General features: G+C 36.5%; 1 protein-coding gene across 1 annotated transcript in view; it reads right to left on the reverse strand.

Moving 5' to 3' along the window:
• Positions 1 to 10,299, reverse strand: part of LOC110829592 (alpha-2 adrenergic receptor) — a 298,408-nt gene extending 288,109 nt beyond the window's left edge. The window contains exon 1 of the mRNA XM_022063458.2: positions 9,145 to 10,299. The gene's annotated coding sequence lies outside the window, so the exon portion shown is untranslated. The remainder of the gene's footprint in view (positions 1 to 9,144) is intronic.
• Positions 10,300 to 10,327: the final 28 nt, after the last annotated feature.

Genomic DNA, 10,327 nt, shown 5'->3' on the forward strand with positions numbered 1-10,327 from the left:
TAAAAATATTTAACATAAGAGTAGCATATCTTAAAGTGAAATGTATTTTGTGTAATGTACATTTATTTATTTGCAAATTATTAAATTTGTCCTTCCTTGTAATTCCGCGATTTCATGAGTCTGATGGCACTATAAGTCAGTTTTATAATTCACCGTCTCCCAAAATGGAGCCTATGAACCGTTTTTGAGAACAACAGTGATCTAAGGTTAATTCACACACATTAATATAAAATAAGTCTCATTAAATTATAAATTTGCAATGCAAAAGAAAATTTCATAATAATACCTTCAATAGTCAATATTAATTATTTTTGGATCTCCTAATGTATAATATTTCATTTTATTTATTTAACAACGTTATCTAAATTTCAGACTACAGCATCCAATGTTGGAAAAAATTAGGGAATAGTGAACTGGGAAGAATGTGGAAGGAAGCGGCCGGGGCCGATTTAAAACAATATCTCGGCATTTCCCTGGATAAGCTAAGCAAAACGACATGGCGGAAATTAGAATCTCACAGCCGAGAATTGAACCTGAGACCTCCCGATTAAAAAAGAGTAGGAATTATGGACCCGTTCAATGAGTAATTTCTTGTAATTTTCTCTCTCTTCTCTGTGACAGCCTGAGAGGCCGGGTTTCACATCCAGGTCAAATTATATTTGTGTATATATTAATAATTATTATTTTGGATAAGACGAGAAGATGAAAGATTCTGAATTTAATTGTAGAAATGATTCCTCGAACGAAGTATGCTCGTAAATTCGTGAATACAAGTCGCTCACAAATAATTAAATTTTTCCATCTCTAATTGTAGGTGAGTAGACAGCCTGACGTCACGGCCGCTATATCCCTGGAAAAAAAAAACAGCTTCTACGCAACGTAGAACCCTGAATGGGGCCCAGGCCGGTCTGAACGAGCCAGCGAAGAGGACCATTCCTACCCCTGCCGGGTATTTAACCAAGGACCGGCGTATTCTAAATCTAAATTGAAGATTATAGTGACAAAATATTTCTTTTTAGACGTCATACCCCGTCCAGATAAAATATCGGTTATTTCTTACAGAAATTTAAAGTTTTTCTTCCTCGCGTCTAGATTTAACGAATTTCAAACTCTATGACAGAGTTGTCGTTTAATTTTAACCTTCTAATCACAATAAAATATTTTATTAAATATTAAAATATTATTACTACAATTAACATTTAATATTTAAAATATATTAAAATGATGCTCTTTCTATCGAAATGTTCGATTTACAATTAGAGCATCATCTTTTTCACGACATGTTTCGGTTTTCAATGAACCATCTTCAAGTGTATAATCGATATAAATTCAAATATAATATTTAGAATATTACATTTGAAGATGGTTCATTGAAAACCGAAACATGTCGTGAAAAAGATGATGCTCTAATTGTAAATCGAACATTTCGATAGAAAGAGCATCATTTTAATATATTTTAAATATTAAAAGTTAATTGTAGTAATAATATTTTAATATTTAATAAAATATTTTATTGTGATTAGACGGTTAAAATTAAACAATTATAATCATCACAATATGACGCAACATTATCATCTCTATGACAGAGAAAAATAGTAAAACTGAGCGGTATTAAACAATTCCAATCATAATATATCTTTTTCAAAATCCGTGTTTGAGGCGGTCACACTGATTGGGCAATCTAAAATAGGCGTGTACGTTTTTTGAATCATAAAACACTTAGATTGTGTTTTCGAAGCCCACTCGAGGCATGAATCGCTGTCCCGTGTTGGTGGAGGTCTTGAGTCGTTCTAATCGCCAGTCTAAGGAATTCATAATTCAGAAGTTAATTACGAATTGGGAAAACTTCACAGGTTCTGCTCCTTAGCAACTAGAGAAGAAGACGCAGAAGTGTATTCACGAGTTAGAAATAGGGGTTAGCTGTTTGGTCGGAGTCGAGGAATGTGGCAAGACAGGTTTCAGGCCCAGCGCCTAGTGTACAGTCATGCCAGAAACGTTATGACTCGAGGGTTGAAATGGCTGTACTCGGTAGAAGTTCTCTTTCAATTATATAAAGACCTACATCTTTAATTACGAAATAACGCAATTTGTTTAGTCAAAAGCAGCATCTTATCTGATCATAAACAATCAATTCCAAATTTTATCTTCTTCAACGCTGGTTTGTGATTCCATCCAGTGTCATTCAGCGAGAAATGTTAGTACTAAATCCCTCTCTCTGTTTAATCCTTTTCGTAATCCTACATCCTTAATTTCTCCTTCCCACCCAAAATAAAAAAAAAAAATTAGGGAAACTTTCATGTCCCAAATGATATTGAAATATCACCCTGATGATGGAGGCAGCAATCACCTCTGAAACGTCGGTAAACTTCTACCAGACTACGCGACGCAACGACCCAGAAGATTCATCTCCATGAAAACCTCAAATCCTACACGGAATTTCAACTGATGGTAATTCCATTGTTTGATCCAAAACCCTCGTGCCGAATTCTTTTGTTTTTAAAAGTCCTGATTCACATTCGACAGGCGTAAAGGGGGGGGACAGGGTCACGTATTTAAATTTCGGCCCAGGGATAACTTTCGAACAAATTATGGGGTATATTTTAAAACATGTCAGGTCTGTTTCTATTTTATCACTGGTAACCATTCATCATTCGAACGGACTATTCTTCCTAGAAAATAGTTTATTTAATTCTCCAGCAAGCCCAGGTTTGTGTGAACGCCGATTTTGTGACTAAATGGATATTAGATTCATCCTATACTTTACGACGTACTGATTCAGCTGTATTATCTTTCTTAAAAAATACAGGAAACCTTACTCAAAATCCTATTACCTGCCTACGTCGACTCCATGGTTTAGTGCGTACAGTGCGTGCCAAAATAAATACACAAAACAGAGATATTAGATTTTTACTAGTAGAGATGGGTTTAAGTTGCGTAATGGTTAATATTTCCCGTTAGGTTAGCATTCACGTATTTACGTCAAAAATATGGCAGACTTAGCTTTATTTAACTGCCCTAGAAACAGGAATTTTAGAAAGAACTTACAGATTAAAATCTATTTCCCTCCACAAACTTAACATATTTTCAGGAAATATCTGAAGATCAGGATATATAAAACAATAATTTTGCCTGTTGTCTTGTATGGTTGTAAAATATGGTCTCTTACTTTGAACGAAGACCGTGGACTACAATTGTTTGAAGAATTAAATAAGTGAGGGAATATATATTTTAAATCTTGTCCGTCTAATCACAATAAATTCTTATTAAATATTAAAATATTACAATAATTAACATTTAAAATATTTAAAATATCAAATATTCTTTATCGAAATATTCGATTTACATTAGACCATCATTTGATATATTTTAAATGTTAATTATTGTAATATTTTAATATTAAATAAGAATTTATTGTGATTAGACGGACAAGATTTAAAATATATATATTTATTATATCACAATATGACGCAACTTTACCATCTCAAGTGAGGGAATTTAGAATATTGCATAACGAGGAACTGCGTGAATTGTACGGGTCACCTAGCATAGCGAGGATAGTGAAATATAGGACGCTCCGATGGGCTATGAATGTAGCACGCATGGAGGGGAAGGCAAGTGGTGCATACAGGATCTTGTTAGGGAATCCTGGAAAACGACCACTGAGCACATCAAGAAGGAGATGGGAGGATAGCATCAAGATGTATCTTAGGGAGGTGAGCTGTGATGATGGCAAATGGATGGAGTTGGCTCAGGATCGTGGCCGATTGCGGGCTTTGGTGTTGTCGGTGTTGGACCTGCGAGTTCTGCTACCAGGGAGTTAGATAGTCAGTCAGTTAGTTACGAATCGGTTAATTAAGTATAATTGTAACCTTACCAGAATTGTTTGTCGCAGATTCAGGTCCCTAAGACGCAGATTAATATTACATGATGTCATCTGTTCAACTGGCAGATGTGTGTGGTACATCTGAATAAACAATGTACACTTTATTTAAGTGTTCGTAATTAATCGTGTTATAAAATTATTAATAGCGCTGTAATATTTTCAAAGTTTCACTTCATGGACTGTTTTAAGTCATCACATCTATAATACACAGAACATTTTAAGATCTTCCATTTTTCCTCAAACACTCGCGTGTAATTTCGAAATCTGTAGGAGCCCATAAGAGCCTTCGTTGTGAAGGACGCACTTGTTTTGGTTGGCACAGTGGTTGACAGTCCGATACCACCGGAAAGAGACAAAGTCTCAAATCCGGTTCTGATTTGAGTCTGTTTCGTGCTTAGTTTTCAGATCTGCGCAAGACGAAAATCACGCAACCCCTCACATTAAAATATTTATTGATGGTTGCAATACAGTTCAATTAGATTTGCAGAATAATAACCATAACATCGCTGTGACTACACAAGAACTCACGCAGGTCAAGTCACGTGATGTAACCTGCTCGCTCCCAGTCCGTCATTTGTCTTTCAACAGTCGAAGTACGAGGATGTCTTTTTCACAAGTGCAAAGAGTGTTCACTGTCGAACACTACCTAGCATCTCGTTCTTAATTAAATTGCCATAAAGAGTTTAAAGATACATTACCCCCATCTTCGTGCCAGGAATAGAATGATTAACTTTTTGATTACTCTGTAGTTGAAAATTTTAACAACATTACAGAAGTATTTCCATGCGCTCAGCAGAAATTTGATAAGTTGCCGTCTTCTAAATCTCGATTTCAGTTCGTAATAATCGCACATTTCAATAACTTTTCGATTCGACCAGTTTGCGATTGTAAAAGTCGATGGTTTTGTTAATCATTTGAGTGGTGTGCCCAGTTTCAAAATGGCGGAAAAGTAGACAAGATTTGAGGTTAATGTTTGTCAGTACATTGCCACAAATTACATCCCGCGGATTTCGACATCATTGACCTGAACTTCTATTTTGCACATTTCGGTCCTGAGGAAACATTAGCTGATGTTGGAGGTTCGTTATCTCTCGTTTTCCTAACAACTCATCAATTACTATGCGTTCTTTGCATGAAGTGCATAGCGAGAACGCATTACGGGCATGTTATGTCTGTCTCTCCGTCCGTCCATCTGTCCAGTCGATTCGCCTCGAGAATTACTGGACGGATTGGGATGAAATTTGGTGTGGATGTTGTGCCATTCTGCACGACCTTAAAAATCGTACTTTGAATATCCTACGAGCGGAGATGGCAAAATGATGGATGAGTAGAGTCGTGAGGTTGACACTGAGGTGCTACAATCTGGTGGCAGTTGGGATAATATTTAAATATGAATTTTAAGTTTTGAAATTTCGAATTTGAAAATAACGAAGTTTTTAATTCTGAATTTTGAAATTTCGAAAAAAAATTTAGAATTTTAAAATTGTTGGTTTTTATACATTCTAAAAATGCAGAACTTCGACATTTGTTTATTTATTTCGCCGGACAATGCGAATGTAATGCTTCTAAAAGCACGTTGCAAAGCGCGTATGATAATATGTGAATCCCGGTACAGAAAACGCATTCCGAGCTTTTTACATTACCTTATGTCTCAAAAGAGAATTAAATAAAATCTACACACTTAGAACACGAACTTATCTGTACCTTATCATAAATTTTAATATTATTTCCTTCACCTTGCATACAGTTGTTTTACAAAATATTTCCCCTAGATGTCTGTTTTCTGCACTACAGCTCCATACAGTAGATATGATAGAAGTTTACTAACGTTTCTGAGGTCCTTTTTGCCTCCATCATCAGGGCGATGACTCATCGTCCTGATGATGGCGCTACAACCCAGAAGACAGCCATCTTCGCACTCACCGCTGTGAGAATCTATGCAATACCACTGCGCAAGCGCTACGGAGCACGTTACCTGAGTCAGCCTTCGTACATTTTTGTCCTTGAATACTCGAGACCCCTCATACGATGGCCTATCCGACGACTACTGTTGTTATGGAAACCTTGAGACCTGATATACCAGTCGTATCGGTAATCGTAACAAGTCAAAACATAACGAATCAAGTTTCAAATCCCGTAAAATACGCCTAATTATAGACAAGTTATCAAATGTTGGCATAGCGTAACAATTACGACGCCACACGTAATCTTCATGCGTCAACAAATGTTTTTATGAAACTCCTCAGTACGCCAATCATCTAAGATGAACACGACTGCCATCTCGTGTCAAGAGTTAAAATGTCAGTGTGACAAACTACACGCCAGTTTCACTAATAACTTTTTCAGTTGTACTTACGAGGAAGGTTATGTCATCTCGTGCATACTATACAGCAACATATTAGTCCCAGAACGATTTGGCGCAGAAAATGAGAGTATCCAACAGAGATTCAGCCTTCAAACTAACAGATAATGCACTAAAATCTACAAAAAATGCAAGCTGAAGGAATATTCTGTAATTTAGCACAAGTTATTGACTGCGTAAATCACGAAATTTAGTCAACTAAATTACATTTTTAAGGCATTCATGGGATACTGCAAAGTGATTCGGGTCCTGTCTAACACAGAAAACGCAAGGTTCAAGTAAAGTCTGACCAAGAAAATCAGAATTTTTTTTTCTCAACCTGGGTCAATTTTATGGCCCTTGTTTTTCGTAATATAAATAAATAACCTTCCTTCAACAATAAGTATTGAACAATTTGGGGGGTAATTCGTCTAACAGTGAAATTATATTCATTTTACAAAATAAAACTGTCAGATTAATGGCTGGTGCTAACTCAGAAATTCATGGACAAGTCTGTTCAAAAGATTAGAGATCTTTTCCATGTCAATACATATTCTCAATGTAAATAACCACAAACACTTTCAAAACTAATTCTCTTGCATACAGTGTCAACACGCAGAATAAGAAGAATTGGCTTTATAGAACATATGAAATCAAAAGTTTCACAAGTCTGCCATCTAGTATCTAATAATAAAATTATTAGATACTAGATGCCATCTAGTATCAGAAGTCATAAATAAAAGGACATAGTTTAAAATTCCATTAGAAAGTTACTTAACCCTTTCTAGCCCAACTTAGTTTCAACGGTAAATAATTACTTTTTAAAAAAACATTTGCTGAAATAAGTTTCCTGAATATAGATTCAACACAACTTAATTTCCTTAGCATTTCTGTGAAAAATCTAACATGTTTCCATATGGCATTAATATAAACACGAGCACAAATATAATCTGGCTTATTTGATTTTACACGATAAGTAGTGAAACAATTTTTGTCTTTGTATAGACAAAGAGCTTTGTCACACTTGCTGCTTCCCCGGTTTCTCCGTGGCATCCCAACAATTACTCAATTCACACACAGAAGAAGGCAATGGCAAACCACTTCTGGATCACCTGCCTAAAAAACATATGAACAGGTCCCAGTCCGAGAAAAGGATGGAAGGATCCTCTTCATATGGACCTGTCGTCAGACAGAACACTAAATAAAATAAAGCACTGACATTCAACATACACCTCTGTTTCTATCACAGACACGGCCACACATCAAATCGTTCGCTGGCATAGGCACAATTTCTATCCTCTCGGTCCAACTTTAGATGATGATAGGCTATCATACGCTGACATATCTTTTCCTTATTGCTGTTACGCCCTGCTCTCAGCAGAGCATGAACTACTTCTGATGAGAAAACAAGAAATGATCTGCATTTTTTAATCCCTTGTTGGGTTCAATGACAGCTGTATAGAAGTCACACACTTTCAGCTGATGAAACACAGTGCATAAGTAATATCGCCTCACCCCTGTGTTACGTCTGTACAGGGCAACCAGCATATCATGAAAGTCAACACCTTCCATAAAGCAATTGTATTTTTATGACTCGTCTTGGGACTTCTGTGTGTTTCTTTTGTGCTTCTGATAACCATTTCACAGCTTCTACCGCATTCCTCCCTCTGTACGATGAAACAGACTTATTGTCACGCCACTTCGGTTCAATTTCCGTTTCTAAGAAACTGGCCTTGAAGGTGTCCACAGATGTTTTGACTTTGAACAACTTGTCATAGTCCAGATAAGCACAGGCCTTCATGTTGTTGTTGATATGAAAATAAAATCCTCGCCTTGTCAAATCTGTGTCTTGACGTAACATCTGCAACTGGGGAAAACCTGTTTGCATAAGTCCAATACATCCTGTAGCTAGGTACGTTTACGATACCAACCATGCCTATACGTACATTGATCTATCCCATACAACTTGTGTTCAAAGAGCTGCCATATTTCAGAACACGGTAAAACTTGATTCTTCAAAAATGTTTTCAGTCACTTCGTTTTTATATATTTCTGAAATGATATAATTTAATCTTCAGGAAGATCGGAAAACTCATATTGAAAATAGTGTACACTTCTTCAACGTCCTTCACAGAGCTTGTCTGGAACTGCTGCACCACCACAAGCTTGCAAACATAAGGTGAAGGGCACATCATCCACTTCCATTTCCTCCTCTTCCTGTACCTCAATTATCTCTGGATCTAGTACTCAAATGTCTCCATCCAGTAAGAGCAGTAACACAGCATTTGTCATTGCTTTTCCTGCGGGTTTTATTTTGTGAAGTAGGTAAATAATATCTATTTCGATTTATGTAAATAAATATAACAAAAAAATAAAATCACACATGCTTCAAACAGGGCTAATGAGATTGTTCACAAACTTCTTTCATGAATATGACAGAACACAAATTTTGAGGTTATGTATTTTCAGTGAATGGACCATTGAAAATGTTCAGTGATAAAAGAAGTAAAGTTGCACGCCATGTAGGCACTTGGGAAGAGAAGAAGTATCTCTTATTCATTCTTAACCTTTGAATTAGACAGTTGTCAGCTATCAGAGTCACACCCCGGCCGTGCTTTACCCCCTGAAATGGACCCCGGTACCCATTGGACAGGAGCCTGGGTGGGCCCCAGTCGGTTTGCACGAAGAGGCTACAGGGAAAGTCCAACGCCCCCGTCGGAGATCGAACCCCGGTCATCCAGTCCGTAATTAGTCACTATACTAAGCTAATGTTCAATGATGAAATATGTAACCACTACAGTTTTCGACCCTCTGGTAAAATTATATTTCGAGTTAATTTTTTTCTGACATTCTAAGATTAAAATGTCACTATTATACTTCACTTCAGATACAAAATAATAAATGCGTATAACAGTCTTACCTTGTAAAGGTTGAAAAGGAAACTCCACGCTTTAGTACTAACAACAAGGCAACACAGTATAGCCAAAACTTAGGCATAAAACCTCCTTGCCAACCGTCTTCAGAATCAACTAAGCACATGGCATTGACGTAAACTAAAACCACCTATCATCCTACATTCATGTTCGGAATAAAAATAAAGTAGGATGCTGGTGGGTTCAGAAATGTTAAACACTCTCCTTTTACTCTGCTAATGTTCACAAATACGTCATAATGTTACGAAGATAATCATCAGGGAAATGACTCATTCCCTGATCAAGGCAGCAGCAAAGAGATCCGACAAATATGTAAAATTCTACCAGATTTCAGTGCTATAACCTAGAGGAAAGCCATCTTTATTCTCACCACTCTGAGAACCTCGAATCCTATAAGTCTCGAACACTCATTATGGTATTAAAGGGGCAGAACAGTTTATCTATTCTTACCTGTAATGGGTGTATTTATTGCGACATATCACATTAAGTGAACCATTTGCTTTTATAATGTGAAAGTATTAAAACTGTACAAATTGTAATTGCATACATGTATTGTATTAATATAAATTATTCCACATCTTACTGTGATCTGGCTAACTTTTGGAAATATCTTCTTCTTCTTCTTCTATGGCTCTCCGGTCCATATTCAGTCCATGGCCTCCTCAATTCTCCTCTTCCATTCGGTCCTGTTAGATTCGTCTGTTCGAGGCTTTGGTCGAGGTTTCGAAACATCTTCCTTTTTACGGCGCAAGGTTGTTACACTTGTGATCAACCCCCAGCCTGGAGGACCAGGGTACCTGTCTCAGTCTGACCTCTCCCCCTGGACCAATCTGGCTTCTCAGAAAAAAACTGTTACCTTACTTTTCAGACCCCTTCATAATTCTAGACAAGGATTAGTCTTTGCCCACTTACACAACTGTGAAATATAGTAGACAAAAATAATAGAATCAGTTTCTGCAACGCAGCTCGTAAGACATGTTGATTGAAAAAAAATATTAGCTAACTCCGGTAGTCAAACAAATGTATTACTAATCATGTCCATGTAGCTTATTCGGGCACTATTTTATGTATACTTTTAAAAAATTCATTAAAACATGTATTAAAAACGTAGTTCCATAAAAAACAAAATAATCACATGAACATCAAATGCCTATCTCTAAAAAAAATTAA

This window comes from Zootermopsis nevadensis, unplaced genomic scaffold (assembly GCF_977971745.1).
Source record: "Zootermopsis nevadensis isolate Lab colony 2312 unplaced genomic scaffold, Znev_1.0 Znev_ptg000005l, whole genome shotgun sequence".
NCBI lineage: Eukaryota > Metazoa > Arthropoda > Insecta > Blattodea > Termopsidae > Zootermopsis > Zootermopsis nevadensis.